At 46.3% G+C, this 23203-nt stretch overlaps 1 long non-coding RNA gene across 1 annotated transcript in view; it reads left to right on the top strand.

Moving 5' to 3' along the window:
• LOC134739932 (uncharacterized) overlaps positions 1-22744 on the top strand; it is a 109740-nt gene extending 86996 nt beyond the window's left edge. Inside the window, exon 5 of the long non-coding RNA XR_010127094.1 lies at positions 22612-22744. This is a non-coding gene — a long non-coding RNA (uncharacterized LOC134739932). The remainder of the gene's footprint in view (positions 1-22611) is intronic.
• Positions 22745-23203: the final 459 nt, after the last annotated feature.

Below are 23203 nucleotides of genomic sequence, written 5' to 3'. Positions count from 1 at the left end.
ATCTTAGGTCTTACAATAGTGATGTTATTGCCAGGAGCAATTTGGGGAGGTTCAGACTCTTGGAGTCAGAGGCTGCATGACCCCTAAACTGTAATTTCTTGTTTTGTTTTTTGTTTGTTTTGTTATTGTTGTTTGTTTTTTTTGAGATGGAGTTTCACTCTTGTTGCCCAGCCTGGAGTGCAATGGCATGATCTCAGCTCACCACAATCTCCACCACCCAGGTTCAAGCAATTCTCCTGCCTCAGCCTCCCGAGTAGCTGAGATTACAGGCATGCGCCACCACGCCCGGCTAATTTTGTATTTTTAGTAGAGATGGGGTTTCTTCATGTTGGTCAGGCTGGTCTTGAACTCCTGACCTCAGGTGATCTGCCTGCCTCAGCCTCCCAAAGTGCTGGGATTACAGGCATGAGCCACTGCGCCCAGCCAGTAATTTCTAATCTTGTAGCTAATTTGTTAGTCCTGCAAAGGCTGAGTGGTCTCAGGCAAGAAGGGGGTCTTTTCGGGAAAGGGGTTTTATCGATTTTGTTTCAGAGTCAAACCATGAACTGAATTCCTTCCCAAAGTTAGTTTGGCCTATGCCCAGGGATGAACAAGGACAGCCTAAAGGTTAGAAGCAAGATGGAGTCGGATAGGTCTGATTTCTTCCACTGTCATAATTTCCTGAGTTATAATTTTGCAAAGGTGGTTTCAATAGGACACTTGCTTTGTAGCCTGCACTTTGGTTTTCATTTCTCTGACGTGCCCTCACAGTTAGGGCCAAGTGATGCATCTTTAGCAGGAATAGCTCAGGAGTAGTGCAGTCTTCTTATTGTATTATAACACATGCGGTGGCATTTGTTGGCTCGGCTTCTGCACTGTAAAGTTGCTCTTTTTCCCTCTTAATGAATATGTACCTTGAAGGAGATACTAAAAAAAAAAACACCCCTTTCCTCATCAAATTCTGAATGTGTTCAGTATGGATTCATGGCTTTCTATTTTATCCACTAGGTTATAATCTGTTGCCATCTTTATTTTAATACTCAAATTCTTCCGTATTCAATGACCACTTCAAGCTGACTTCTGTGTCCTTTTGACACATCTGTCATTCTTTGAGCACTTCCTTTTTTGCTGAGATGGGTACATGTTCTGGGCCCACCCTGTGCTTCTCCTGTCTAGTCTGGAATCACCGGTTTCTCAAAAGAGCTTTTGGTGGAGAATGGTGTTTAGAAACCAAGATCTGGGCAGCAGGTGTGCTCGCTGCGATTGAGCTATTGCTGCTCCCAATCCTCTAGATAGCCAGAACAACAACATAAAAACATGTACGTTTGGCTGGGCGCGGTGGCTCACGCCTGTAATCCCAGCACTTTGGGAGGTTGAGGTGGGTGGATCACCTCAGGTCAGGAGTTCAAGACCAGGCTGGCCAACATGGTGAAACCTTGTCTCTACTAAAAATACAAAAAAATTAGCTGGGTGTGGTGGTGCGTGCCTGTAATCCCAGCTACTTGGGAGGCTGAGGCAAGAGAATTGCTTGAACCCAGGAGGTGGAGGTTGCAGTGAGCCAAGATCGTGCCACTGCACTCCAGCCTGGGCGACAGAGCAAGACTCTTGTCCCTGGAAAAAAAAAAAAAGTATGTTTATTTCTGTATGTTTTTACTCACACCAATACCTTCAATTCCAGCCCAGCACCACAGGGTTTATTCTAGTTTTCTCCCTTTTCATATTTGTATCTCCTTTCTCTGACAGTGAAACCCTGGCTCCCGTTATTCTAAGTATACTGACTTATTTGACTAATCCTCTGTAGATGATCAGTCTCTGCTGCCTTGTCCCCCACCACATGTGGACGCCCTCCTCACCCTGCCTGGCCCTGACACCCCGTGCTGGGTCTTCAACATGCACAGAGGCCCTCCTGACCGCACTCGGGCTCTGATCCTCTACACCAGACCACCCCTTCACACGGGCCCCCTCCTCCCGCATTTGGGCTCTGAGTCCCCATGCTAAGCTGCCCTTTACCTTGCTTGAACTCTGACACCCCATGCCAGGTCTTGGCCTTGCAAGGACACCTTTCTCACCTTATGCTGGAGCTCCCTGGCACAGACTGCCTTGCACTGTGCTGGGCTTTGCCTGCTGCCTGGATGCACTCCTCACCCTGCCTGGGCCCTGAAATCCCACTGCAGGCCATTCTCACACACGGATGCCTTCCCTACCCTGCTTGGGCCCTCACTCCCATGCTGACTCCCTCTCCCCCATTGTATTAATCCATTTTCATGCTGCTGATAAAGATATGCCTGAGGCTAGGCACGGTGGCTCATGCCTGTAATCCCAGCACTTGGGAGGCCAAGGCGGGCGGATCACCTGAGGTCAGGAGTTCGAGACCAGCCTGGCCAACATGGTGAAACCCTGTCTCTACTAAAAATACAAAAATTAGCTGGGCGTGGTGGCAGGCACCTGTAATCCCAGCTACTTGGGAGGCTGAGGCAGGAGAATCGCTTGAAACTGGGTGACGGAGGTTGCAGTGAGCCTAGATTGTGCCATTGCACTCCAGCCTGGCAGACAAGAGTGAGACTTCATCTCCAAATAAATAAATAAATAAAAATACATACCAGAGACTGGGCAATTTACAAAAGAAAGAGGTTTAATGGACTTACAGTTCCATGTGGCTGGGGAAGCCTCACAATCATGGTGGAAGGTGAAAGGCATGTCTCACATGGTGGCAGACAAGAGAAGAGAGCTTGTGCAGGGAAAGTTCCCTTTATAAACCCAATCTTATGAGACTTATTCACTATCATGAGAACAGCACGGGAAAGACCTGCCCTCATGATTCAGTTACCTCCCACCAGGTGCCTCCCACCACACATGGGAATTCAAGATGAGATTTGGGTGGGGACACAGCCAACCCATATCACCCATGCCTGGATGCCCTTCTCATGCTTGGGCTCTGTCATCTGCACCAGGCCTTCTGTTGCCCATCTGTCTTACCCACCAGGACTCTGACTCTCCACGCTGGGCCACCTCTCTTCTCCAACACTGCTATGAATTGAATGTTTATGTTCTCCCCAAATTGGCATGTTGCAATCCCAATCTCCAATGCGATAGTATTAGGAGGTGGGGGCCTTTGGGAGGTGATTTGGTCATGAAGGTGGAGCCCTCACAGCTGGGATGAGTGCCCTTCTATAAGAGGCTCCAGTAAGCTCCCTCACTCCTTCCACCATGTGGGGACACAGCAAGAAGATGCTGTCTGTGAACCAGGAAGCCGGCCCTTGCCAGACACTGAATCTGCACTTTGATCTTGGACTTGCAGCCTCCAGAACTGTGAGAAATAAATGTCTGTTGTTTATAAGGCACTCAGTCCATGGTATTTTTGTTAAAGCAATCTAAATGGACTAAGACAGACACCTACCTTGCTCTACCAACCCTTCATGATGTTATGACTGAATTGTTCAGGAAAGAACAAAAAGGGAAGGGAAAGAGGAAGGGAAAGAGAAAGGGAAAGAGAAAGGAAATAAGAGGAAGAAGAACGTGAAGAAGACAGGGAGACCATTTGCTTTTTCTTAGCTTCCCTTTTTTGTTATACCCTATTATCTGTCATCATATCAGACCTCATGTTACACTGCACAGGTGCCCCCAGCTTAGCCACCTTCCCCATCCCTCTCTTCTGTTCACACTTCCACTTCTCCATCTCCCTCCTTCCCCAGATCCAATGATCCATCCATCTTGGCCTCAGCCCTCTTGGAATCAGCTCCAGAGTGTGCAGGTCTGGACTATCCAGTTTGTCAGCCTCATTAAGAACCAGTTATCTGAAAAGAATGAGGAATTTTAACTTCTCTCTAGAGGATGGTGAAGACACAGGACATGTGATACCTCAGATGTAATACCCTGTGATTATGAGACTGTTTCTCTGCAAGGGCAAATAGAGATAAACATGTCCATTTAAGGTTTTTACCAGTTTTTGAAATGATAGCTAGCATTAGTATTTATCTTTTTTTTTTTTTTTTTCTGAGGCAGGATCTCCCTCTGTCGCCAGGCTGGAGTGAAGTGCTACAATCATAGCTCACTGAAGCCTTGAACCCCTGGGCTCAAGCAATCCCCAGGGTTCCTGCCCCAGCCTTCCAAGTAGCTGAGACTACAGGTGTGTGCCACCACACCTGGTTAATTTTTATTTTGAATTTTTTTTATAGAGAAGGGGTCTTGCTATGTTGCCCAGGCTAATCCCGAACTCCTGTCCTCAAGCAGTCCTCCTTCCTTGGCTTCCCAATGTGCTGGGATTACAGGTGTGAGTGTGAGCCACTGCGCCCAGTCTAGTATTTCTCTCTGATTCAGATCGTTTTCATTTCAATAAGTGTAGATACTCATTACTTCAGTATTATATCAATTCAACATTCCTAAAACTAATTAAGAATGTTGGAAAAAATACAACTAAATTAATATTAAGCCTCACTACAGACTTCACTTTTTATTTTTATTTTATTTTATTTTTGAGACAGTCTGTCACCCAGGGTGGAGCACAGTGGTGTGATCTTGGCTCACTTCAACCTCTGCCTCCTGGGTTCAAGCAATTTTCATGCCTCAGCCTCTTGAGTAGCTGGGATTACAAGTGCCCACCACTATGCCTGGCTAATTTTTGTATTTTTAGTAGAGTCAGGGTTTCACCATGTTGGTCAGGCTGGTCTCAAACTCCTGACCTCAGGTGATCCACCCGCCTTGGCCTACCAAAGTGTTGGGATTACAGGCGTGAGCCACCACGCCGGGCCTATTAGAGACTTTAAGAGTAGAAATATACCCCCAGATTTCTGTTAGCATTTCAAAAGGAAGCTTGACTCAATACTGCTTGCTTCCACTAGAATTAATTCATGAACAAAACCAAAAACTCTCAAAAAAATTGAGCCTGTAATTTATTTCCGTTGAAATTTTAATTTTACATTACATTGGCCGGGCGTGGTGGCTCACGCCTGTAATCCCAGCACTTTGGGAAGCCGAGGCGGTGGATCACCTGAGGTCAAGAGTTCGAGACCAGCCTGGCCAACATGGCAAAACGCCGTCTCTACTATAAATACAAAAATTAGCTGGGCGTGGTGGTGTGCGCCTGTAATCCGGGCAGCAGAGGCTGCAGTGAGCTGAGACTGCCCCACTGCACTCCAGCCTGGGCAACAGACGGAGACTTTGTCTAAAAAAAAAGAAAAAAAAATTACGTTACATTTATCCACCACTCACATGTTCAGTTGGGAAATGGTACGTGTTAGAAATTTTAAAAATAGAAGCAAGACCAGGACAACCACAGAAAGTTATAACACAGAAGTATTAGTCTGTTCTCACACTGCTATAAAGAAATCCCTGAGACTGGGTACTTTATAATAAAAAGAGGTTTAATTGGCTCACGGTTCCACAGGCCGTACGGGAAGCATGGCTGCGGAGGCCTCGGGAAACTTATAATCATGGCGGAAGGCGAAGGGGAAGCCGGCACATCTTACATTCTTACATTGCTGGAGCAGCAGGAAGAGGGGTTGGGCTGGTGGTGCTCCCCCCACTTTTTTTTTTTTTTTTTGAGACGGAGTCTCCCTCTGTTGCCCTGGCTGGAGTGCAATGGCACAATCTTGGCTCACTGCAACCTCCGCCTCCCGGGTTCAAGCGATTCTCCTGTCTCAGCTTCCTGAGTAGCTGGGATTACAGGCAAGCGCTACCACACCTAGCAAACTTTTGTATTTTTAGTAAAGATGGGGTTTCACCATGTTGGCCAGGTTGGTCTTGAACTCTTGACCTCAGGTGATCCACCCGCCTCGGCCTCCCAAAGTGCTGGGATTACAGGCATGAGCCACCGCGCCCGGCCAGGTGCTACACACTTTTAAACAACAAGATCTCACAATAACTCACTCACTATCACGAGAACAGCGCCAAAGGGGAAACCACCCCTATGAGTCAATCACCTCCCACCCGGCCCTGCCTCCAACATTAGAGATTACAATTTGACATGAGATTTGGGTGGGGACACAGATCCAAACCATATCAACAAGCATCCAGAGCCTTGCATGGACTAAAACGTCTCCATCTCCGGCTTCTATTCTGGGGTGACTGCACGAGCACCTCAGAGATCAAACATTTCGAAGATGAGAGTGGCCTCATTTAGAAATCTGTGGCTATGTCCCAGTGAGATGTGCTTTCGGCAGGTATCTCAGCCAAATGACAACACTGGCATTTTATTTTATTTTATATTTTTAGAGAGAGGCTCTCACTCTGTCGCCCAGGTTGGAGCACAGTGGCACGATCATGGTTTGCTACAGCTTCAAACTCCTGGGCTCAAGTGATCTTCCTGTCTCAGCCTCCAGAGTAGCTAGGACTACAGGCACACCACCACCTTGGCTAATTTTTAAATTTTTTGTAGAGACTCAAAATATTGGGTCTTATTATGTTGCCCAGGCTGGTCTTGAACTCCTGGCTTCAAGCCATCCTCTCGCCTTGGCCTCCCAAAGTAGTAGGATTACAGGCGTCAGCCCCGACTCATGGCCATCATTAGTATTTTAGCATTTATTTCGGTATCAAAGTTCCACTTTAAAAAACATCAGTATAGGCTGGGCGTGGTGGTTGATGCCTGTAATACCAGCACTTTGGGAGGTTGAGGCGGGCAGATTGCTTGAGCTCAGGAGTTTAAGATCAGCCTGGGTCACACGGCAAAACCCCGTCTCTACAAAAAATACAGAAAATTAGCCAGGTGTGGTGGTGTGCTCCTGTAAGCCCAGCTACTCAGGAGACTGAGGCAGGAGAATTGCTTGAAGCTGGGAGGTTGAGGCTTCAGTGAGCTGAGATTGAGTCTCTGCACTCCAACCACCTGGGTGACAAACCAAGACCCTCTCTCTCAAAAAAAAAAAAAAAAAAAAAAAAGGGGTATTTTGGCCAGGTGCAGTGGCTCACGCCTGTAATCCCAGCACTTTGGGAGGCTGAGGTGGGCAGATCACTTGAGGTCAGGAGTTCAAGACCAGCCTGGCCAACATGGTGAAACCCCGTCTGTACTAAAAACACAAAAATTAGCCAGGCATGGTGGCATGCACCTGTAATCCCAGCTACTCGGGAGGCTGAGACAGAAGAATTGCTTGAACCCAGGAGGCAGAGGTTGCAGTGAGCCAAGATCACGCCACTGCACTCCAGCCTGGGTGATAGAGCAAGATCCTGTCTCAAAAAAAAAAAAAGGACGTTTTATTGAAAACTTTTCAAATTCATGAAATGGAGAATAGAAAGATCAAAACTAAACATCTATAACACATCCCAGAGCATCTCTTGGAGCTTAGCTTATCTTGGCTTAGCTGCTTCCTTTATCTCCAGGGGACCCCCAGGGCCCTGACTAGCAGCTCTGTGACCCTTGAAACACACAGAGTGGTTCCACTGTCCCCCCTTGAGTGAGGGGCTTTGGTTTTGGGGTGGGGGCAAGAGGATTTGGTAGGGAATAGCAGGAGGAAAGTGATGATGAGGGCTGGGAGGGCTTGGGACAGGAGTGGGGAAAGGGATTGAGAAGAGAGCCAGAAATCTAAGCCAATTGCCCACTATAGTCTAAAAGAATGGTGCTATACTCAAACACACTGCTGTTTTTTCATTGTGGTTGTTTTTTGAGACAGAGTCTCACTCTATCACCCACGCTGGAGTGCAGTGGTGCAATCTCAGCTCACTGCAAACTCTGGCTCCCGGATTCAAGCGATTCTCATGCCTCAGCCTCCTGAGTAGCTGGGATTACAGGCGTGAGCCACCACGCCCAGCTAATTTTTGTATTTTTAGTAGAGATGAGGTTTCACCATGTTGGCCAGGCTGGTCTTGAATTCCTAACCTCAGGTAATCTGCCCACCTTGGCCTCCCAAAGTGTTGGGATTACAGGCGTGAGCCACCTGCCCAGCCCACACTGCTGTTTTGACACATGAAAATACTATGGTATCAAAGGGCCATGAGGAAACGATGAGGGTGATGGGTATGTTCACTGACTTGATTTTGGCAAATAGTTTTAGGGGTGAATTCCTATGTCAAAAGTATCTACTCACCATTAAGTGTTTATATTTATTTTATTTGATGTCTCAGTAAGGCTGTTTATAAAAACACTAAGGTATAGAAGAATGCTAAAGCCTGTATTGCAGTTGCTAAAATGTGTCAAAATATAAACAGGTCACCTGACACTGGGCTTTCTGTTGGGCATGGGGAGGGCCTGGGTTAGTAATTTATCTGTAGGTCATGGGTGGCCTCAAGGATCTGAAAGGCCTCAGGTGAATTATTTTTATGGGGTCTGGCAATTAGTCTAGAGGTCCCCATTTTGTGCATTTAATTAACCCTTGAATGCAGGTGTCAGGGAGGAAAAACGTTGCCTCTACCCTCTTATGTTATATGATTAGGGGTCTGTGAATTAAACTACCAAAAGACAGGCCTGGCACAGTGGCTCATACCTGTAATCTTAGCATTTTGGGAGGCTGAGGTAGGAGCATCATTTGAGCCTAGGAGTTCGAGACCAGCCTGGGCAACATGGTAAGACCCCATCTCTACAAAATATACAAAAATTAGCCAGGTGTGGTGGCACGCGCCTGCAGTGCCAGCTACTCGGAAGACTGAGGTGGGAGGATAGCTTGAGCTTAAGAGGCGGAGGTTGCAATGAGCCAAGATCGAACCACTGCACTCTGGATGACAGAGCGAGACCCTCTCTCAAAAAATGAAATAAAATAAAATAGCAAAAATACAGGTTAACAGGAGACAAGGAACACAATTTTTATAAACATGCATAAGAGTTAAAAAAAAAGTGAAACTCAAAGAAGTGGTTAGGCTCAGGAATTTATACCATTTTAACAAAGAAAGGCAGGTTTGAGCTTGGAGAGACAATGGATAGTAGGAAAGTGACTAAGAAGCACATGGGGACGAATGGCTAAGAAGCACATGGGGACGAATGGGAAGTCAGGCGTTATTTTAGTAAAGGGTCTTTTCATGTAGACTCGTCTTGGGGTCAGCCGCTTCTAGGGATGAGTGCTCTTCTTGTCTTCTGATGGGGGTGCAGGGACACCTTTATGGGGGAAATTGATGCCTGGCTTTCAGGCAGTGAGGAGGAGGGCAGAGAAGTGTACTTGCTTGTCGATTCTCGAGTGCCTCCAGCTCAGAATAATCCTTATGCCAAAGTGTGGTGGCACGCGCCTGCAGTCCCAGCTACTCGGAAGGCTAAGGTGGGAGTATAGCTTGAGCTTAAAAGGTGGAGGTTGCAATGAGCATCCTGTCTTTTAAAATTTTCTTTTAAATTCTTTTTAAATTTAAATTTTTTTTTTATTTTTAATATTTTTTATATAGAGATGGGATCTCACTGTGTTGCCCAGCTGGTCTTGAACTCCTGGGCTCAAGTGAGCTGCCCACCTCGGCCTCTCAAAGTGCTGGGATTACAGGTGTGAGCCACTGCACCCGGCCTGGGGATGGCATATTCTGATCCCCTTCTCAGGGAAAACCATCAGCAACTGAACATCATAGAGGGCTCTGTGTCTCTACTCCCCGCCTCCCCCCGCCACCCCTGTCATTTTATGGGACTTGACTGTGGGACAAGGAGGTGTGGGAACCTGGGCCAGTCTGCCTTGAGGGTGACTGAGCTGGCATCTCCTCTAGGGTTCAGCATTTTGCATGTCTCCTCTTCTAAGCCCTGGAGTGTCCATCTTCCTCCCTCTCTCTTGCCTTGGGCACCCACACCTCCCCACATATCATCTGCATGTCTGACTTCCTCCCTCTGTTCTCCTGAGACTGGGTGCCAGGATCGGCTTTTGCATCTTTTAAAACCATATGCAGTATTTTCCTTCAAAGTTTGTTTCTCTAACGGGTTCACAGTTTTTCTGATTTACTGACTACACACTTTTATGAACGCCGATCACTTATTTTTTCCAATACAAAATATTTTCTTCTGCTTAATATTTTCCATATAATATCTCCCTACTTTGAAAAACTTTTAAATAACCTTTTAAAAAAAAAAAAAGAAGGATTATGACTCAGAAGCCTCAAAAGCTGTGGCCACCAGCTGAGATCCTAAAATGACCCAACTGTGGAGCAGGGATAGAATGAAATAAAATAAACCCCTTTCCAAGAAGCTCAGCCCTGGAGAAGAACATTTGTGAACACAACTGTGGGCCTGTTGCCATTCTCCACCCTTCTGTTTGGGTTGGCCCCCATCCTACACGGTCATCTTCTCTCCTAACCAAAACAATGGCTGAGCTCATGGAGATTTTTACATTTTTCCTAAAAAGAAGTTTTGTATCTCAATTAATACTTAAAATTCCAAGTTAGAAGGTACCTTTGGAAAAGTACATCCTTAGGTCGGAAACCCTGTCCTCTGAACACCACTTAAAAGAACTCAACAGCCTGCACGAATCTGAGAATTCCAAGGTCATAGAGGTTTTTTTAGCCTTGTTTGTAAGAACAACAAGACCAGCTCACACATGTCCAAGCATATTACTCACAGTTAAAAGTAATAGTAAGATTTAATTGGTTTTCTTTTTTCTTCTGTGGTGTGTGTCTATTCATCAGCCTCTTGCCACTCTAAGTTTTTCCTCCCTCCCTTAACCCACATCCTCAAGAAGAATTGAAGAATTTTCCAGTTATGCAATTTTGCCTGCAACTTTGCCTAGTGCTAGTCTGGAGTGGAGGAGGGGGTGGGGGTTCTGTTCCATTTCCTTAGCTCCCCCGACTCCGTAATTTGAAATCATGAACATTTTCGAACATACCAGAAACAGAGCAAATAGAACAATGAGCCCATCTTCCAACTCTAACAATCGTTACCATTTTTTAATGTTGTTTTGTTTAGTCTCCACGCTCCAGCCTCTTTGGTTTTGAAGTATTTTAAAGCAAACCCTAGAAATGACATAATTTCACCCATAAATGCTTCAGTGTGTACCTACAACAGAGAATGTCTTGCCCCCAGTGTAATGCAATACCGTGATGAAGCTAATGCAATGAACAAAAACCCTTTAATAAGAACTGCTCCAGCCAGAGTGGACCCCAGCCAAGCATCTGGAGGCTGGCTCAGGGCCGCTGCTGGTCAGCAGAGTTGGTGGTCAGGGAGAAGTGGATGGGGACAGGAGAGTGGGGACAAGCTGGACTTTGCTGATACCTGTGTGTGTGTCTGTCATGCATCAAGTCTAAGAACTTTGGAGAGTCATGACTGGTGCTTCACGCAGCCTCCCGAATCCCACAACAATGCCTCTTTGGCCACCTCTTCACCCAGAACTCCACAGAGAAAGGGATGTGGGGGAATCTAGCTCCAGCTTCACCACAATGACGTGGTCCAAGCCACCACCACCCTTTCAGTCCCTGTCTGCTTTCCCATTTCCCTGCTTTCTCAATAATGGATTTTTACTGTTGGTTTGTACAGATTCGGAAACAAGCAAAACACCAAGGTTGCCGCTGACTGTTCCATCTCTTTTAATATGCAACAATTCCCGCTCCATCTTTTCCCATGACATTGTTTCTTGATGTACCTGGGCCATTTGCCCTGCAGAAATTCCCCATATCCGGAATCTGGCCAATTCTATGCTCCTGGTATAATGGTGGTTGGCTCTCGAGGCTTGATAAGGTTCAAGGTTTTGTTTTTGCTGTTTTGTTTTGTTAGCTTTTCGTTTTGTTTTGTTTTGAGACAGGGTCTCGCTCTATTGCCCAGGCTAAGGTGCAGTGGCATTGTCTTAGCTCACTACAATCTCCGCCTCCTGGGGTCAGGTGGTCCTCCCACCTAAGCTGCCCGAGTAGCTGAGATCACAGGATTGCGCCAGCACGCCCAGTTCATTTTTGTAGTTTTTTTTAGAGATGGGGTTTCACCATGTTGGCCAGGCTGGTCTTCAACTCTTGAGCTCAAGTGATCAGCCCTCCTTGGCCTCCCAAAGTGCTGGGACCACTGTGCCCAGGCTGAGGTTCTTAGTTTTTTAACTCCCTTTGGGCTCCAAGTCGTGTCCAGGTCATAGGTGGCTGGGAGAAGCCAGGGAACAGTCAGTGGGCTACCTGGACTTTACTGAGCTTCCTTAACCACTGTGCGTGAATTGTCCCAGGTAGGGAAACTGCATAAATTCCATTGTTACAATTGGCTCTGTATCCATCTTGGGAATAGCTAGCTCAGTGTTTCTTCTTTCGGCTTGATGAATCTTCCACGCCTGGTGGTGCCTGTCTCACTTTAGATACCAACTGTAGTGTTTCAGTTGGATGAATGTCCAGTGGGAAGGAACCACATCTCTCCCCACCCTGTACGACAACTCTAGGTTCTCTATTTAACAAAGGACATGGAAACTTATGGAAGTGGGACCCCTCTCACCAGGGTGGAAGCAGATGAAACACATTTCAGTGTAGCTTCTAGAGACCCACAGTGGCCTCTCCATGGATTCCCTAATGCGGCCGATTAACATTGTCCACGAGTTTTGCTATGTCCTTTAACTTGTTTAGCCTGGTCTTATTGTCACAGTTCAAGAAGAACTTGCTCTAGCAATATGTGACTTTTGTTCAAGATAATTTTTATCAACATTGAACTCTCCTCTTTCTTGAACCAAACTCAGCTTCAGTAAGGCGACATCCTCATCAGGGAAGAGAAATCAGACTGAATGCCTCAGTTTCCCCAAGCTCCATCTCTGCCGAAATTCCCAATGTTTTGGAAAGCCTCTTTCTCTGAAGTTGTTTACTCTCCAGCTCTGAACTGATGAGCTTCAGGATGAACGTTTGATACAGAGCTTCATGGGAGGATCATGATCCCACCATGTGATTTTTACATCAATACTTTAAGATTTTCACTGAAGGCCAAGTAGCTCACGCCTATAATCCCAGCATTTTGGGAGGCTGAGGTGAGAGCATTGCTTGAGCCCAGGAGTTCAAGACCAGCCTGGGCGACATGTGAAACCCTGTCTCTACAAAAAACACAAAAATTAGCCAGTCATGGTGGTGTGCACCTGTAGTCCCAGCTACTCGGGAGGCTGAGGTGAGAGGATCACTTGAGGTCCAGGAGGTCGAGGCTGCAGTGAGCTAGGATCACCCCCACTACAGTCTAGACTGGGTGACAGAGTGAGACCCTGTCTCAAAAATAAATTAATAAATAATAAAACAATTACGATATTTTTGAAAGGAACTCCTGAATTGGTGAGGACACATCTACAGGCCAGAGCTCCACCAAGTTTGATTTCAAAACCCCGATCTGCAGTTCCACTTGTGTTTTGACAGAAGAATATGTGTTAGAGATAAGACAGAGCTCTCAGGAAGCCAGATCAACGCTGACAGGGACAGGCGCCTCTCCTATGCACAAGGCTCACCAGTTACAGTGTAATGGAAGCAAAAGGGAACGTACTAGAAGGCTCTCTTGGACTCCTATGCACAAGGCTCACCAGTTACAGTGTAATGGAAGCAAAAGGGAACGTACTAGAAGGCTCTCTTGGACTCATCCAACAGATATGAGGTTGAGGCACTGAGTTTGAAAAGGGGCGGAAATTGGCCAGGCGCGGTGACCCACACCTGTAATCCCAACACTTGGGGAGGCCGAGGTGGGCAGATCATGAGGTCAGGAGATTGAGACCGTCCTGGCTAACATGGTGAAACCCCGTCTCTACTAAAAAAATACAAAAAGTTAGCCAGGCGTGGTGGCGGGCACCTGTAGTCCCAGCTATTCGGGAGGTTGAGGCAGGAGAATGGCGTGAACCCGGGAGGCGGAGCTTGCAGGGAGCCGAGATTGGGCCACTGCACTCCAGCCTGGGCGACAGAGTGAGACTCCGTCTCAAAAAAAAAGAAAAAGAAAGAAAAGAGGCGGAAATCATGTAGTTCCAGAAAGCTAGCAGCTCCGCATTCTTGCTGGGAGGCAGGTGCTTGGATTTGAGATTTCATCGGATTCCCTCAAAGGGGATGAGGGAAATTCATAAAAGGAAATTCAGATGCTCTAAGGATGGAAGAATGGCTAGAAAGCAACTGAAACCCAACACACATCCACAGCAGCAGGCAACTCAGACGAGTGTCTGTAATTTAAGTAGAAGGAGAAGCGCCAGCTTTCTTGTATCATGAAAACGTTTACAGTTTCTGGGCTTAGAAGAAAAAAGCCCTAAAACCTTGAGGATAAACGAATTCATTTTCTAAAATTCAGTTCTATAAACAACACTGTGAAAGGCCAGAGGAAGGTTATCAGATTGGGATATTTGTGTTTAATTTCTCAACTTACCACATTCCAGGAGCAGATTTATAGTCATTGGTTGGGAATGTGTCAGTGAGCACCCGAGGTCAGGGAAATGTGGTCGTTTGCATTTTGAAACACAGAACTGTATGTTTCTTCAGCTGCCGATTTACCAGCTCTCCGGAGACAACAGGCTGAGTTCATCCTGGCTGAGGGACACCGTGACTGACCGATTCTCTCTGGTCGCAGAAATCACGGCTTTCCTTGTTCAGGACATCTGACCAGCGTTAGGGACTGGTGAGTCAGTCAGCTGTAAAGGATGGTTCCTCCAACTGGCGATCTGAGAGATCAGCAAAAAGGGATTTGGGAGGAAATGAAGTTTGTCATGCTGGGCCAGAGTGGTCATATCATTAGAGGCAGAAAAGTGTCTGTTTATTAAACATCATTAAACACCTTGGGAGCCTCAGAGAGGTGCTCAGCCTGGAGTCCTTACGGCTGTCCTCAGGTTGCCGTTCCATAGCTGACCCCTACGGAAACTCCTGAACACTTGAAATTCGTTTTCATTTATAAAGGTACACCCATAATGAATCTCTGATGAAAGAAAACTTAAGGAACACTGATGACGAAAAGAAAGGCCATCGATGAGAAGAGAATAATAAAATTTCTACAAGGTGGCTGTAACATGAGTTTTCCTAGGCTTTTTGTTTGTTTGTTTTGTTTTGGAGACAGGGTCTTGCTCTGTCACCCAGGCTGGAGTGCAGTGGTACATTTCTGCTCACTTGCAATCTCCGCCTCTTGGGTTCAGGTGATCCTCCCACCTTGGCCTCCTGAGTACCTGGGACCACAGGCACACGTCACCATGCCTGGCTAATTTTTTGTATTTTTTTGTAGAGATGGGGGTCTCGCCATGTTGCCCAGGCTGGTCTCAAACTCCTAGACTCAAATGATTCTCCCACCTTGGCCTCCCGAAGTACTGGGGTTACAGGCGTGAGCCACGGCGCCTAGCCCTTCTCAGCTTTCTTAGCTGTTTCCTTCTCATCAAAATTAGACTTCTCCAGGCGAGGTGTGGTGGCTCACACTTGTAATCGAGCAATTTGGAGGTGCTGAGGCGGAAGGATCCCTTGATCCCAGAAGTTCAAGACCAGCCGGGGCAATGCAGTGAGACCCTATAAAAGAAAAAAAAAGTTGTAAAGAAAGAAACAAGAAAATTAAACTTGTACAGTATTAAAAACTAAAAATATAATGACAACGATGTACAATTTTGCTTGTCATTCTTTAGGAATAAAGATTACCCATATCCATAATGTGTTATTTGCTGAGGCATTCTTGCAGCTTGCAGGCTGAAACTTTCTCTCTTAACTTGCCATTTAGAAGTAAAATATGGAATTTACATATATTAAAAACCTCAGTTCTTAAAAATTCAGTGTTCAAAAACTGACATGCAAAAACTTCCAAACAACTTATAAAACCAGTTTTTGTGGCTGGGCGCAGTGGCTCACGCTTGTCATCCCAGCACTTTGGGAGGCTGAGGCAGGTGGATCACTTGAGGCCAGAAGTTTGAGACCAGCCCAGCCTACATGGTGAAACCCGTCTCTACTAAAAATACAAAAATTAGCTGGGCGTGGTGGTGCACCTGTAATCCCAGCTACTTGGGAGGTTGAGGCACAAGAATCACTTAAAGCTGGGAGGCGGAGGTTGCAGTGAGCTGAGATCACATCACTGCACTCCAGCCTGGGCAACAGAGTAAGACTCCGTCTCAAAAAAACATAAAACAAATAAATAAAACGAGTTTTATCTTTCTTTTTTGATGCCATAAGATGTATTTAACTTTGAATTTACATTTGCCACAAAATATGTCACTTAAAAATTCATTGAGGAATCAGACTTTTCTTACCGTAATTAAGTAAAAGTAAATTAAACAGCATATGCCTCTTCTTAAATGTGATAAAGTTGAAATATGTGTTTTTATGTAAATTGGGTTTTTGTTGTTGTTGTTGCAGCAGAAATTGACCAATTCCAACAGTAGGGGATGGTGTGGGGGCTTCAGCCCCTGACACACACTACACCCCTCAAAAGAACCAACGAAAATGAACTCCAATCCGAAAAAGACAGCCTCTTGCTGCGCAAATGCTGCGTGCAACATTGCTGTTTCTTTGCCTCACTCTGTGCCAGAATGCAGCCCCTCTAGCCCTTGGAAAATCTGGAGCTACCACTAAAGCCAACAATGGCCACTGAAGGCACAAAAGGCTGTACGTGGTGGGCGAGGGGGGCTCAAGAACGGGGAAAGTGGAGTCGCCAGGCCTCAGAACAGCCCCAGGGATCCAGGGAGCAGGAACTACCAGGCGATCTCTTTAGAAGTCCAAGCTCCCCTTTACTCAGAGCTGTTGATATGAGTTGCCAAATTGCCTTCTAGAACAAATCTGGGAGTCTTGTGCCTTGGGCCATGTGCTTCTTCCTTCTGTAGCCGCTCTAAGCCGACTCCCTGACGGTCTCTTTTTCTGTGGTCTCAGCCCTATCCTAGGTTCCGAGTATGGGTCTACCAGAACCTTGACCTCCCTAAAGTGTCTGGCGTGGACACAGCCACGCAGTCATGATTAGTGGGCTTTTCCCAACTCTACCTCTCTTGCGACAAGTTAGTCTTGAGGCCAGACATCCCCCAGGATCGCTGCTCCTGGCCCTTCCGTGTGGGAGACACTGCTACTTGCCTACTTGGTAACCATTCCCTCCTTTTGCCTAATTGTCAGAAGCCCAATTTTGTTCAGGGTGGCACCACAACCAGCTAAAATTTCTACCTTTAGGCCAGGTGGGGTGGCACACACCTGTAGTCCCAGCTACTCGGGAGGCTGAGGTAGTAGAATCACTTGAACCCGGGAGGCAGAGGTTGCAGTGAGCTGAGATCGAGCCACTGCACTCCAGCCTGGAAGACAGAGTGAGACTCCATATTGAAAAATAAATAAATAAGTAAATAAATAAATAAATAAAAAGCTGGGCATGGTGGCTCACACCTATAATCCCAGCACTTTGGGACGCCAAGATGGGTGGATCACCTGAGGTCAGGAGTTCAAGACCAGCCTGGCCAATATGGTGAAACCCTGTCTCTACCAAAAATACAAAACATTAGCTGGGCATGGTGGCAGGCGCCTGTAATCCCAGCTACTCGGGAGGCTGAGGCAGGAGAATGGCTTGAACCTGGGAGGCGGAGGTTGCGGTGAGCTGAGATTGCGCCATTGCACTCCAGCCTGGGCAACGAGAGCTAAATTCTGTCTCAATAAATAAATAAATAAATAAATAAATAAATAAAAACAATAAAACAAAATGTCCACCTTTCCCAAGGCCTTTGCAGCTAGGGATGGCCAAGTAAAATGGTTCTGAGTTGTGCAAGAGATCAGCGAGGCATTTCTGGAAGTTCTTTGCTTTTGCGATATAGCACCACCTTGCCTTCCTTCTCCTGGTTTTTATCTCCCTGCTTGGAATATGGATATGAAGCTGGAGCTGGAGCAGCCGTCTTAAGCCCATGAGGTGAAAAAAACATGAAGCCAAAAGTCACATACGGCCGGGCTTGGTGGCTCATTCCTGTAATGCCAGCACTTCAAGAGGCCAAGGCAGGAAGATTGCTTGAGGCCAGGAGTTCAATATCAGCCTGGGCAACATAGCAAGATTCCATCTCTACAAAAAAATAAAATTAGCTGGGCGTGCCTCTAGTCCTAGCTGCTGGTGAGGTTGAGGCGGGAGGATCACCTGAGCCCAAGGGATTGAGGCTACAGTGAGTGGTAATCTCACCATTGCACTGCAGCCTGGGTGACAGAGCAAGACCTTGTCTCAAAACAAAGCAAAAGTCACATGCTAAGGGTGGTGAAGCAGGAAGAATGGTATGTCATAGAGGTCAGGCCTGGCCCTAACCTTTGGAGACCCAGGGCAAGAGTACAAATGGAGGCCTACAGAGGGTGTCTGAATTTAAAAAGTATCAAGCAAGTGAACAAACAAAAAAAAATATATGTTCTCTATTCCCATCTTAACAATACACTTCATCATGGAAAAATTTTAAAAATGTATGCGAGGTCATGGTTTTTATGTGTCAGCAAAATATGAAAGTCAACCAAATATTTCAGCACACTTCTCTGTATTCCAGTGCAAATTAATTCATCGGGAATTATGATTCAGAATCTTACTGTGTTTTATTTTTATTTTTTTGAGAGGGAATCTCACTCTGTCACCAGGCTGGAGTGCAGTGGCGCAATCTTGGCTCACTGCAACCTCTGCCTCCTGAGTTCAAGTGATTCTCCTGACTCAGCCTCCTGAGTAGCTGGGATTGCAGGTGCCTGCTATCAGGCCTGGCTAATTTTTGTATTTTTAGTAGAGATGAGGTTTCACCATGTTGGCCACGATGGTCTCGAACTCTTGACCTCCTGATCCTCCTGCCTCGCCCTCCCAAAGTGCTGGGATTACAGGTATGAGCCACAACGCCCGGCCTCTTACTGTGTTTTAGAATCAGCTTTTAAAGCACTAGTTATCACTGTAGAGGGATGTGGACATAAGGATATAAGATAAGACCTATTTGAACAAATAACCCAATAAACCGGGATATAGCCTGGAAGGTTATTTTTGTTTGTTTTTGTTTTTTTGTTTTTTTAAGTAAATCTTAGATTGGATCCAGTGGCTGATGCCTGTAATCCCAGCACTTTAGAAGGTTGAGGCAGGAGAATCACTTGAACCCAGGTGTTTGAGACCAGCCTGGACAGTAGAGTGAAACCCTGTCTCTACAAAAAATTAAAAAAAAAAAAAGCTGGGTGTAGTGGTGCATGCCTGTAGTCCCAGCTACACGGGAGGCTGAGGTGGGAGGATCACTTGAACCCAGGAGGTTGAGGCTGCAGTGAGCTGTGATTGTGGCACTGCGCTCCAGCCTGGGCAACAGAGCCAGACCGTGTCTCAATAAAATAAATAAATGAATAAATTAATTAAATAAAGTAATTCTTAAATTTGTGCTTAGTTCATTATGATTTATGTTATTTTCAAGGAGAAAAAAAAAACCCTTTAATTCTTCTTAGTTGGGAAGATATTTTTGGCCTGATCTAAATGATGGCAATTTTATTCCATTTGTACATCTTGTACAGTGCTATGGAATCTGAGCTAAGCCAAAATAATTATGAAAACAGCTTCATAAGATAAAGTTTAAAGTTCTTTATAAAGACACATGATGGATGATAGCTTTCCCTTTTCTAAATGGCAGTTGCACAGGTCATGCAGAAGGCAAACTTAATAGGTAGCTATTATGTCAAACCGCAAAGAACTTTGAATTCCGTGGTGGCAGATTCTCTGACCTCACCAACATGCGGAGACTTAAATCTTCTAGTGGTTTCAGATTCAGAAATGTAGTCTTTCCATAGCCCTCTTCCTGTGAGTTGTCAATAGAAAATGCTTCCAGCTGTCTTGCAGGCAGCTATGCTTCAGGATAGCGGTTGAAAGTGTACAAGGGTTCAAACTACATCCAAGAGGGTTGAAGTGCACAGAGCAGAAGCTTTTAGGTGACAGTTCTTATTGATGGCCTGGAGTCTAGAAAGCCCTACTATGCCAGTGGGACCAGCCTGGCCTCAATCTGTAGCCTTAATTCTGTGAGTTCCCATCTATTTCTACTTCTGGTCTAGACTGAGCTCCTGCCACAGGCTGCCACCGGGGCACTCACCTCTTGTATTATGCTACTGGCAGGGTTCTCTTTTTCCTAAGAGACTTGGTCTCCTCTTTGTTTTTTGTTTTTTTTTTTCCAAAGGAAGAATGAGGTCTTCATTTTTCTATCACCAGTACCTACAAGTGTACCTAGCATAAAGAGTAAGGTGGTTTTTAAAACTGGTGTATAATGATTATACATATTTTAGGCTGAGCACAGTGGCTCATGCCTGTGATCCCAGAACTTTGGGAGGATGAGGTGGGTGGATCACTTGAGGTCAGGAGTTTGAGACCAGCCTGGCAAACATGGTGAAACCCCCTCTCTACTAAAAATACAAAAATCAGCTGGACATGGTGGTGCATGCCTGTAATCCCAGCTACTTCGGAGGCTGAGGCTTGAGAATCGCTTGAACCTGGGAGGCAGAGGTTGCAGTGAGCCAAGATCACGCCACTGCACTCCAGCCTGAGCGGCAGAGCGAGACTTTGCCTCAAATAATAATAATTATTATTATACATATTTTGTATGTACACATGATATTTTGATACATACATACAATGTATAATGATCAAATCGGAGTAATTGGGATATCTGTCATCTCAAACATTTATCTTTTCTTTATGTTGAGAGCATTCCCATTCCCCTCTTGTCACTATTTTGAACTCTGCAACACATTATTGTTAACCATAGTCGCCCCACCGTGCTATCGAACACCAGAACATATTCATTCTATCTGACTGTGTTTTAGTACCTGTGTTTGTATCAGTCTCTGTTCATCTCTCTTCCTCCCCTTTCCCAGCTTCTGGTAACCATCAATCCAGTCTCCATCTCCATGAGACCTACTTTTTTGGCTCCCACATGAGTGAGGATGGTGTCTTCCACCCTCCAGTTTTCACTGCGCTCAAGTTGCTTTCTGTCTCCCATTGGCCTGCACTTGCCTTATTCTGTGTGCCCTTTGCTCTGGCTCACCACGTGGAAGCCCTGAGCCCCTGGAGATGCTGAATGCCAGAGACGCAGCTGTGCAGGCGCACACAGAAGGCACCGGCTGACCGGGCTCAGGGAGACAGAATCCACACGTGGGAGAAGGGAAGCATGTGTGTGTGTGTGTGTGTGTGTTATGGATGAAATTGTGTCCCTCTCTGCCCCCAAATTCATAGGTGGGAGCCCTAATCTCCAATGTGATTGTATTTGGAGATAAGGCCTTTAAGAATGTAATTAAGGCTAAATGAGTGGGGGTTCTAATTTGTGTGAGGACCTAATCCAGTAGAACTGATGTCCTCAGAAAAAGAAAGAGATGAGCTGCCGGGAGATGCTCATGAACAAGTTCTTTGTCTTCAGGGGGTGAAGAAAGTCCAGGCATTCGTTTACTCTAGAGCTATGGGTCAGAAAGGGGTTTCAGCATCAGCGTCTGCAACCTTTGTATAACAGAGCACAAGGCCGGGCGCAGTGGCTCACGCCTGTCATCCCAGCACTTTGGGAGGCTGAGGTGGGCGGATCATGAGGTCCGGAGGTCGAAACCATCCTGGTTAACACGGTGAAACCCCGTCTCTACTAAAAATACAAAAAAATTAGCCGGGCGTGGTGGCAGGCGCCTGTAGTCCCAGCTACTCGGGAGGCTGAGGCAGGAGAATGGTGTGAACCCGGGAGGCAGAGCTTGCAGTGAGCCAAGATCGTGCCACTGCACTCCAGCCTGGGCGACAGAGCGAGACTCCGTCTCAAAAAACAAACAAACAAACAACAACAACAACAAAAACAGAGCACAAAATCAGTGATGGAGAATTAAACTCTTTAGAAGACTGGTTTGGCCTGGTGCGGTGGCTGATGCCTGTCATCCCAGCACTTTGGGAGGTCGAGGCAGAAGGATCACTTGAGCCTAGGGGTTCAAGACTAGCCAGCGCAACATGGCAAAACCCCATCTCTACAAAAAAAAAAAAATTAGCTGGGCATAGTGGCTTGTGCCTGTAGACCCAGCTACTCGGGAGCCTGAGGTGGTAGGATCACTTGAAGCCGGGAGGCAGATGTTGCAGTGAGCCGAGATGGCACCACTGCACTCCAGCCTGGGTGACAGAGAGAGACTCTGTCTCGAAAAAAAAGACACTAGGGGTGCTTGTGCCCTAAGTAAAGGTCATATGAGGGCACAGCAAGAAGGCGGCCATCTGCACACCAGGAAGAGAGCCCTCATCCTGATGGCACCTTGCTCTTGATCTCTGGTTCCCAGGACTGTGAGAAAATAAATTTCTGTTGTTGAGGCCACCCAGACTGTGGTCAGCCCAAGCAGATGAATACAGTGTGGTTTTTCCCCAGTTCCTTTCTCATTTAAATCTAGTACATGCTTCCCTGAACTCTTACTTGCCAGGCTATAAGAATTTAGCTGTACCACAAGTTTAAACATATAGGTTATTTCATGTTTGGCTCTATGTTTTTCTCCTTACCTTGGTAACTGTATGTGAATTAACCTTTGGGAGGGTGTGGGGACTGTAGAAGGGAATGCTCTAAGGGGAGGCCAACAAATAGCTGAATTTGTCTGTTTGGCTTGAGGGAATACGGATTGAGCAGATGATTATAATGGTGACACCTCTGATTAGCACCTTCCAGTTCACAAACACCCACCCAGGAGTGATCACATTGGTGCCTCCTATTAACTCTGGGAGATACGCAGCCTAGATAATAGCACGTCTGTTTTAGAGATGGTACAACCAAGGCTTGGAGAGGCTAGATGCCTTGGCCAGGATCATAGCTGCCAGTGCGTTTCAGAATCAGGACTCCCAGCCACATGGGGAAGATGAAAGTGCATGCCTGTGTGGTGCTGTGTGAAGGGGTATTTGAGGAAGTTATGGTAATGAACTGGATTATATTGTATCATTCACAGAGGTTCCAGAAGGAGAGGTGTCCACCCAGGCCACTGCCTGCAGATCTGCATCCCGCCTGCCATGTGGGCTGAAGGCCGTCTCCTCCATGGCCTTGCATCTTGCTCGGGACTCCTGTGACACTTTATCTGTGACCCTTTTTCAAAACAACAAATATTTTCATAGAAATAGATCATTTGCTATCTCTCTGGGTCATTTCTAAGAAGTTTTTTTTCTTTTTTTTTGAGACAGGGTCTTGCTCTGTTGCCCAGGTTAAAGTGCAGCAGTGCTATCTTGGCTCACTGCAGCCTCAACCTCCTGGGATCCTCCCACCTCAGCCTCCCAAGTAGCTAGGACTGCGGGAATGCGCCACCACACCTGGCTAATTTTTGTATTTTTTGTAGAGATGGGGTTTTGCCCTGTTACCCAGGCTGGTCTCGAACTCCTGACCTCAAGCAATCAGCCCGGCCTCCCAAAGTGCTGGGATTACAGGCATGAGCCACTGTGCCCGGCCTAAAAAGTCTTGTTTTGTTTTTAAACTCTGGGTAAAAGAAGCCATTTATGGCCAGGCACGAGGGTTCATGCCTGTAATCCCAGCACTTTGGGAGGCCGAGG

The sequence above is a fragment of the Pongo pygmaeus genome, chromosome 1 (assembly GCF_028885625.2).
Source record: "Pongo pygmaeus isolate AG05252 chromosome 1, NHGRI_mPonPyg2-v2.0_pri, whole genome shotgun sequence".
NCBI lineage: Eukaryota > Metazoa > Chordata > Mammalia > Primates > Hominidae > Pongo > Pongo pygmaeus.
This window is presented reverse-complemented; position numbering and strand designations above follow the sequence as displayed.